Source organism: Macrobrachium nipponense, chromosome 8 (genome assembly GCF_015104395.2).
Source record: "Macrobrachium nipponense isolate FS-2020 chromosome 8, ASM1510439v2, whole genome shotgun sequence".
NCBI classification, from domain to species: Eukaryota; Metazoa; Arthropoda; class Malacostraca; order Decapoda; family Palaemonidae; genus Macrobrachium; species Macrobrachium nipponense.
Window position 1 is genome coordinate 108,295,677 of NC_087203.1, and position 9,904 is coordinate 108,305,580.

The following is a 9,904-nucleotide window of genomic DNA, read 5'->3' on the forward strand; positions in this document are numbered from 1 at the left end:
GTGTTCGAAAGTATTTTTTTTTTTTATATTTTTACATGGAAATATATTTTTACATATAATTGTGGATATTTTTTAACTTATTATTATTATTATTATTATTATTATTATTATTATTATTATTATTATTATTATTATTATTATTATTATTGAGAAGATAAAACCTATACAATGGAACAAACCCACAGGGGCCATTGACTTGAAATTCAAGCTTCCTAAGACTATGGTGTTCATTAGGAAGAAGTAAGACGAGGTAAAGGGAAATACAGAAAGAAGAGACCCCGCTTAATAGTGAAGAAAGAAAATAGATGAATTAATTAACAAATGGGTAAAAGTGAATTAAGATGCAAGGATAATAGTATTAGGGTAGTAATGTATTTTTGGACCTTTTTTTGAACTTCTGAAGTTCCAATTGCAAGACTTCTTCTGGGAGGCTGTTCCACAGTGCAACGGTGTGAGGAATAAAGGACCTCTGGGATAGCAACTTGTTTATTGGAAACTTTAGAGACTTTTGGTTGGCTTTTTTGACAGGGGAAAATGAAATGAGAATATCATTTGATGTAATAATTGATTGATTGATTGATTGATAGATTGTGAAATTTAGGTCTTAGGGAGCTCCGGAACCCATCAGGATTATTCAGCGCCATTTGATGTAATAATGATAACCAATTAAAAAACTTATATTTCCTCCTCAGTGCTAAGAAGGCCACAGTAAAAAGAAAGTACATGTTATGTAACGGTTCGAAATTGCAACAAGTGGATTTGGAATCGGTATAAACTTCGTAATCACACGTTACAGGATGCATTAGCAAAAAAAAAAAATTGTTTACAAAAATACTTTTAAGTCGAACCTGTGACTCTATTTTCCTTTCTAAAATGTTCTCATTTAATAAATTATAGCCTCTCTCATAACGGAAGTGAAATCGAGTTCGGAAAAAAGCGGTTCCGGTACTCTATCCCCTATTTTGTTTTCCCAGGCTTTGATCACTTTCCTTCTGTCAAAAGACGTGGATAGAGGTAACGTGATCGTCGTTCTGGTTTAGACTTTTAACAAAATTTAATGAAACCTTTATAAGTTGAATCCTTGACTTCAATCCAGACCCTTTGTCCTTGACACATGGACTTGAGATGTTCGAGTCTGAATTTTTTTTTCTTTGTCAATGAAAATACAACGGAAATTATTCAGATATTTATACAATTGTGTTAAAACATTGTTTCGTTTGTTGCTGGAAAGTTTATGATTCTATCCGCGATCATATACTACTGTCAGTAATGTTTCAGAAATGATATGGACTATATTACAGCAATAACAGGAATAATTTAATCCCTAAATAATGTCTTTAGGAATTCGTAAATAAATTATTAAAACTAAAAAAAAATAAAAAACGATTCCCATCTTTATTGCCAAAATATAACCGAACACCATCTATCGGGTGTTGAATATCGAATGTTTAAAGTACTTTACCTTCATGGGAGAGCAAAGCGTGAATGCAGAATACAAATATAATGATAATAATTCCTTGCAACAGGACTACATAAGCGATTTTTAATGAAAGCAATATCTTGCAAATCGAATGCTGTCCGTATAATTCAGTCACGCTCTGATGTCAGGAAGGTAGCCAAAAATAACATACACGGATTTCATTTTTTTTTCTCATTTCCTCCCTTTAACCTAAATCTGGCAAGATATGTCAATTTTGTCACGGTGCCAAAGACCCGTTTATGAGGACGCATAGGCGGGTCCTCTGGCGATGCTACTTAGTGTGTTAATCTAATCGTGCGTTTACCGTGAGGCGTAATTCCGCATCGAACATGTAAACATCTTTTTTGGGTTTTCCACCTCGATATTATTACGATGGCGCTATTCTCCCTGGCCTTCCATCAACTCCTTTTATAACCCGCCTCGTCCCTTGTAAATTAGTCTTAAAAAAAAAGGAAAAAACACACACACACACAGAAATAGAACTGGAGGAATGGTAGAAATAACGGGAAATCTCTTTTCACCGCTTCCACCTCTTTCCATTATTTCGCCCGTTGTCTCAATTATGTAGTACTGGAGGTCTAGTGTAAAAAAATACATATTAAAAGTTGGGGATGAATGTCTTCATTTTATCTCAAGTGGTTAAGCCTACATGAAGATGATATCATCCTTTCATTACGGTCTTCAGTACGTACTTCCAAAAGCCCTCTATTTCTCTTTCTGTTGGTCGCTAAAAGCTTGTGACTGCATTTGAGATCTACAAAGAAAAGATACCTAATCCGCATGCGAACGAATGTCAGTGCTTGCTTGCATATATGCGCGCGTTTGAAAACGAAAGCATGACTTCTCTATTTTAAGAATTTTTTCGTGACTTCAGTTTTTAAGAGGCATCACATTTGGAGGGCTGTACCGTAGGGCTTCATGAGAACTTACATTTCTCAGGACATGAGGTAGACTTCAATTACCAGAACTTACTGTACTTAAAGATGTGTAATGGACTGTTATCGAAGCCCCTGATTACAAATCTCTCTCATAACCAGGATTCTGAAATCCAGAAGTAGAGCAATGTTCTAAATTTCCGAGGTGAAAGGAATGACACGTCTGTTTGACAAAGTCCAGACAGCGCTTGTGAGAATATGGCCTCGCCATCAGGCAAATCATGTGCTGTAGTATTATCGATATTTTTGTCGCTGTTCGCCACATGTCAGTCATTTTCGTATACTGCGAGTGCTGTTAGCAATCTTTTCCTAATGTTGTTGGTCAAAGCCACTACCGAAAGTAGCTCTGCCTCCAAAATTAGAATTTCCTGTCTGAATATGCGATTGGCAGTGGAGAATATGACTTTACTTCACTATTTTGTACTTTTCCCAGATGTTACCTTAATATCTCTAAAAGCAATGGCATTAGCGAAAGAGTTGTTACTGAAGAACTGAATCATTTTACGTCTTGGAGAGCCTGCTTTGCAAGCTTTTAATAACTTTATACCTCTTACAATCGTTATACTCCTATTTGAGTTTGTGTGGTTGTTTGTTTTTTGTTTCATTTTGCTTTTGCGTTTGTTACATGCGTGTTACGATGGATTGAGCGTTGCTTTCCATTCTGCGGTTTTATTCTTTGTGAGTGGAAATAATAGATCTAATATAACCTTACCAGAAAACGAATTTCACTTCACCTCTCCAGAATTTATAAAAAGTCTTCCGTATTTTTAGAACATAAAAGACTAGATCTCTTTTGAATCGGAGTCTGTCCACCAGAATTTGTATTAACCTTTGCAAAAGTAAAAAAATAGCTTAAGAGTAGAGACTTTACCACATGTTTATATACGTTTTTCGTTTTAGCTTTCAATTACAGGTTCTAATGCAGTTTCCGCTTATTTAGCACGTCTGTTAAGCAGATAAATTATGCCGTGTCCCCTCTGTTAAATAACGTTTAGATATAGTATTATTACTAATTATGGTAACGTTATAATCATATGATAATTATTAGCTTTAACTCGGCGTCGCTGGCCGCTTAAAACGTGAATATGATTAAGTTACATTAAAGGACCAATGGCAAGCCAGCGAAACCACATGAGACCGGAAGTGTCACATTACCTAGTTAATGCATAAGAATTGCACCTTTAATTCCAAACCCCACACCGAGTGCTTGCCGGATGATGATAATGACGATTGCTGGGCACCAGTCAGTCTATTATTCTCAAAATCGAAAAGAAATGTTAATGATATAGAACATGGAACTGTGGGAATTTTTATGTCATTCCTGACCTTTTTAAAGTGAAATAAGTTATTTCTTGCCCAGTGGTGTACTGTCGGAAGCAAGAGGGTAAAAAGTGGGGTTTAACCCAAAGCGATAATATAACTTCTGACCCAGGTACGGGAGATTGTAATAATGCTCAATCTTTCCAAGTCTCTCTTTCAAATTATACTCTTATTGGAAATGAACGAATATCCCTATGGAATAAGTTCACATTGGCACTGAATGGCAAATTAAGCTTCGTCAGAATAAAATGTCCGTATGGGAGAGTAAGAAAGAAAACCATTACGAAAGAATTAAGTCAATTAGCAAATCTGTGTTAAAGTGCAAAAAAAAAAAAAAATCAATCAGGAAACTGCATTAAGATATATTAAAGTACCTTAAGGTAGCATTGTAGCATTGGTATCAGTAATTGTCACAAACACCCTTCCATAGTTGAAACTCGCCGTACTGGCTTGGTGTATAATGTGACACATCTTCCAAATATAAGCTCCTCATTGGTATGGTTGGTATGGTCTTTGCCTGCCACCTCGGTGGCCGCGAGTTCGATTCTCGGGCATTCCACTGAGGAGTCAGAGATATGTATTTCTGGTGATAGAAGTTCACTCTCGACGTGATTCGGAAGTCACGTAAAGCCGTTGGTCCCGTTGCTGAATAATCACTGGTTCCATGCAACGTAAAAACACCATACAAACAAACAAAATCTTCCAAATACGGAGGCTGGTGTATGTACAATGAAGTACGCACTACATTTCGGGATGGGAGGCCCCTGTTTAGACAGATGTTGTGGAAGATGGTCAAATAAGATATCTTTCGGAGATGGAGTGCATCGTAATTATCATCGTTAGCACAAATGAAGCTTCAACTTGGAACAGTCTTGTCTAGCAGATGAAGTTCTCGGAAAGAACAGCATCCCAATTATGTGAGAACAAGAGAACTTAAACTTGGGTTAGCTCCAGAGGATGCAACTCGCCACAGTCGTTTACTCTTCTTATACTATTCGCTGCTGTGATAACAGAAGCACTCATGCCAGCATTTCCAGAGGCACAAGAAACAATACGTGGTTTTCTGGTAGTGTCCTATGATACGTTTTCGAAATCAGCTTTTTAGTGTAAGTTGTCAGATGTGGAGAACCGTCGTTACTCAAAGAAAATTGTGGAGCTCATCTTCATATCCCATACTACTTCCCTAGTGGGTTAGTGCCGTCACGAGTTGCACTGTAGGCATTACTGAAGGTTCTTCGGCCCCTAGCTGCAACCCCTTTTGTTTCTTCTGCTGTACCTCCTTCCATATTCCCTTTCTTCCGTCTGCGAGGTTTTACCCATTTTACACCCTTCAAACCTTTGACCGTCAATCTCCGTTTCAGCCCTGAATGACCTCATATGCCCCAGTGCTTAGCCTTTGGCCTGAATTCTATATTCAAATCAATTCAATTTATATCCCCTACTTGCCGCCTCACCTACTTTTCAGAGCAGCATCATTGTTTTTAATTTGGGGGTTAACAAATGAGTACAATTAGAGTAGCGTCATCTGCGCGCTGTACTGTCTTCTAAACTGCCAGTCACGGCACGAGCTTATATACTGAAAACAAGCATCACAAACAAAGCGATTCCATTAGGAACATTGCGGTCACCTAGGTTACTAAACCGTCGTCAACAGGAACTCTGCGTTGCTCGTCGTTTAAAACACGGTCCATTGACCATTTCAAATCGTCAGACGATGATTTTTTTTTCAAAGGAAAGAAGGGCAATAATGAGAGATCGCCGTGAAGGAAATGATAAATTGTAACGCATGACTGGCGCACATTCTACGTCTTGAAATAAAAAAGAAGAAAAAAAAACTTAGTACTGTTGATGCCATGCATGTCCACTTGTTGAAGAGAAAGTCATTTGAAATCCATTACTCTCTCTCTCTCTCTCTCTCTCTCTCTCTCTCTCTCTCTCTCTCTCTCTCTCTCTCTCTTCTTCCTATATATATATATATATATATATATATATTATGTATGTATGTATATATTTGTATTATATATTACATATTTAATATATATATATATATATTATATGTATATATATACATAAATATATACATTCATACATACATAAATACATACATACATACATACATACATACATACATACATACATACATACATACATACATATTTACTACAAAGCAGACTTACTCTAAATAAAGTTCCTAAAATAATATTCGTACTCGTTTCCTAATCCATCATGTATTCATATCTTTGAAACCTAGTATTTTCATCCAGTGAAAACCAGTTTCACTCTCTCTCTCTCTCTCTTTCTATCTCTCTCTCGTAAATCACTACCTAGAAGTAGCGAATGTCTAATACTGGTGTACAGCGTTTTCCCTCATTTTGTAATTTTTTTTCTTTCTTTTTTTTTGGGGGGACGTAATTTTGCATCGCCGCTAGCAGTTAATAGCTATTGTGCCCGGAATTTCTTATTTATTATGGTATTTAGTAGGTAGAAATATATATATTCAATGAGATTCGTGGTCTTCTTTGAGAGAAAATTTGATATAATTCCTAATTCACTTACAGCCTGGAGCAGCTTTATTTCAAGTAGTGAAGACGATTAAAGATGAAAGGTGAAACTGCATTTAGAAACTAAAAATTACTGAACACTTTCTCACTCTCAGTTCCGTTTTTCACGGTACTGACTACATTTCCACTTTAAGAACAAACTGACAGACAATAATTTTGCGTTTTCTAGATGTGAATGTTGTTGGGAAATCCAAGTGGCCTTTTTGTGTGTACATTAAGGTAAGAAGTCTATGGCAGCCCAATTGCGTTCTTGTTACTTTAGGAAAAGAATGGAAAATGAGGTTCTCCATTCAGGTCCACTTCAAGTTCTGGGACACCTTTCTACTTGATTCCTCATAGAGAGATTTTACTTGCATCGCCTTATGCTTCCGGTTCGACTTTGAAACTTTTGTCATCCTTAGTGAAACTCCTCTGCTAGAGTTTTCTGTGACTGTTCGTATTTAACAGCAAAATGATCAGGGAATCAATTACATCAGTGCTTCGTAACCTTTTTATTACCACGCCCCCTCTATGAGTTGGTCCTTCCCTCCACGCGCCCCTTGCATATATGAGTTAAAAATTACCCCCCCCAGATTAAAAAAAAAAAAAAAAAAAAAACAAAAAAAAAGAGAGAGAGAGAGAGAGAGAGAGAGAGAGAGAGAGAGAGGGGTATCGAGGGATATGAAGGGAGGTAAATACTTACAAAACATGACGTTCTAAGACGATACTTTTGCATTTTTTCATGAACTCCTGAATATTAATCTCTCACTCCTGTTAAGAGAATAATGAATATAACTAAAGAATTTTTGTACTTTTCCCAAAGCATGGCGCTTCCCCTGGAAGTTGCTGACGCTCCCCAGGCTGAGAACCACTGAATTACATAGTCATTCCAAGCTTCTACGCCTTTTACTACTGGTGCTGATTTTGAACCTTAACAAAGAATGATCTTGGCATCTTCATCTTTCCTTCTGTGTCACCCTGAAGAAGTTAAAACCTGTTATTCTCATTTTGAAAAGGTCACTCGTTTCTGTTCACCTCATGCGGTGCACTGAAGTCATTACGTAAGGCTCTTCGCAGCGTACCTTCGGCCCTTAGCTTGCAACTCCATTCGTTCCTTTTACTGTCCCTCCTTTCCTATTCTCTTTCTTCCATCTAACTTTCCACCCTCTCCTAACAATTGATTCATAGTGCAGCTGTGAGGTTTTCCTCCTGTTACACCTATCAAACCTTTTACAGTCAATTTCCGTTTCAGCGCAGAATGACCCCATTGGACCCAGTGCTTAGCCTTTGGCCTAAATCTATATTCAGCTCACTCGTTTTTGGTCTCTGTTTATACGTAGTTACACTGAGGCCGCTTCATTATCTAGTGGCGTCTCTTATGTTTTCATCTTAGTTTTCACATCATATTTTAAAATGATTACTGATGGAGAGCTCCTATTTTGTCATAATTCGTAATTATTAGTATTTTGACTATTGAACGAGTAGTTAAGAGTCAACTGGATGTTGAATGATATATATATATATATATATATATATATATATATATATATATATATATATATATATATATATGTATATATATATACATATATATGAATCTGTGTGTGTGTGGGTGGGTGTGGTGTGTGTGTATGTGTGTGTGTTTGTGTTAGTGTGTGTGTGTGTAATTTCTATTTATTTTATGATACATATATACATATGTATATACACTCTACTCTCTCCGTAGCCAGAAAACAAGCCACCAAAACAAATCCTTCACTAATTCTCTTCATATTACATTTACTTCAGGCCCCTACTGGTGTGAAGCTTGTGGACCATGGGTGGTATAGTAAAGTAGGGTCTCATACCTAAAATAGATTATCATGAGAAAAGCGGCAATTTCGACGATATATTTCTGACTCGTATAAATTTTTCATGCCATCTGCGGCGAGAAACTGATGATGTCAGCAAAAGCAGAAACATAAATGACAGCTGATGTGACAAAAAACTAATGTTTGCTAGTCACGATCGTGGCAATTTTCTCCCCGTTACCATGATCACGCTGATTTAGCTGTAATTTACGCATGTGTTGCTTTTTGGGTGTAAGTTGTAACCTGGGGAAAGTGAATTTGTGTTGCATGGGTATTTGCGGCTTAGAATTTTTAAGTATATATATATATATATATATATATATATATATATATATATATATATATATATATATATATATATACATATACTATATATATATATATATATATATATATATATATATATATATATTATATGAATATATATAAATAGATATATATGTATATATATATGCATATATATGTGTATATATATACTATTTATGTATATATATAAATATTACTACATATAAGTATATATAAAAAAGGCTTATGTCACGAAGGTAAGGTGAAACAATGGAGTGGTTTAAATGAAAGATGGATAAATAACAGTAGAGTGTAATTAAATAAGAACTAACAGGAATAACACCAATTTTTAAAACATATTAAACAGTATAATCGGAACATATCAGAAAACAACATTTTCATATTTTTCATATTTCTGAGATAGTCACTTACATATATTTAGCCCCTTACGAAATGTGTGAAAATATACGGATCAATACTGATTTTTATCACTTTGTCTGATACTGCCGAACCTTTCATTTGTATAATATTTTATATGTTCATTTGTAGATACACACAGACACTCACAAAAACACAGTTACACCGAAAAGTATACCTTTGGTATTGAAGAACAATCAGAAATGCCAATTACTTAATGTGAATGATGTTCACTAGAGAGAGAGAGAGAGAGAGAGAGAGAGAGAGCAATTCTGCTGTCTCCCAAGAAGTTATACTTGAAATATGCTTTTGATTGAACGTTCATACGGAACGCTTCCGTGATTGCCAGTTTTCCTGGAATGCAGATCATCTGATCTTGCTCCTGTATCACTCAAGAGATGTATTCGAGCACGAAATTATAGCTTCCAGAGAGAGAGAGAGAGAGAGAGAGAGATGTTGTCTTAAAGCTGCGAAAACCATCATGCTTTGTGCTTTGCTCTTTACAATTGCTAAGGAATTTCGTGGATAAAAAGCACTATTGGTTTATGTGAAATTTTGATTTATGTGATTTTTTAAACCACGTAATTTTTACACCATGAAACGAATCGTTGATTTGGCTAATCACAGACGGATGTAGAGGTGCGAGAAAGGAAATCAGCCAGTAGATGGAGTAATTTTAAAGATACATCAGTTTCATGTGTGTATGTATGTATTTATGAATATATGCATATATATGTATAGTTTTTAATGGTGACGCAACCGAGAGCAGATTGGATAGGTCAGTCATAGGAAGGCAACTTAAAAAAAAAGAAAAAGAAAAAAAAAAGAAAGACCTGTTAACAGCTGTCACGTTAATATATATGAATCAGGAAACAGAAGAAATGGAGAGGTATTTCTACATTCAAATGAACGGAATTGGAAGCTAAGAAAACGGCTGACCATCGAGTTCTGTGTGTGTGTGTGTTCACATCATAGAACGAAAAAGGGCAAATTTCGCCGAGAAAAAAAATAGAAAGCAAATCACACAAGGAGAAAAACAGGAAGGAAAGTCGCCAACGGAAACTACTACCAATTTAT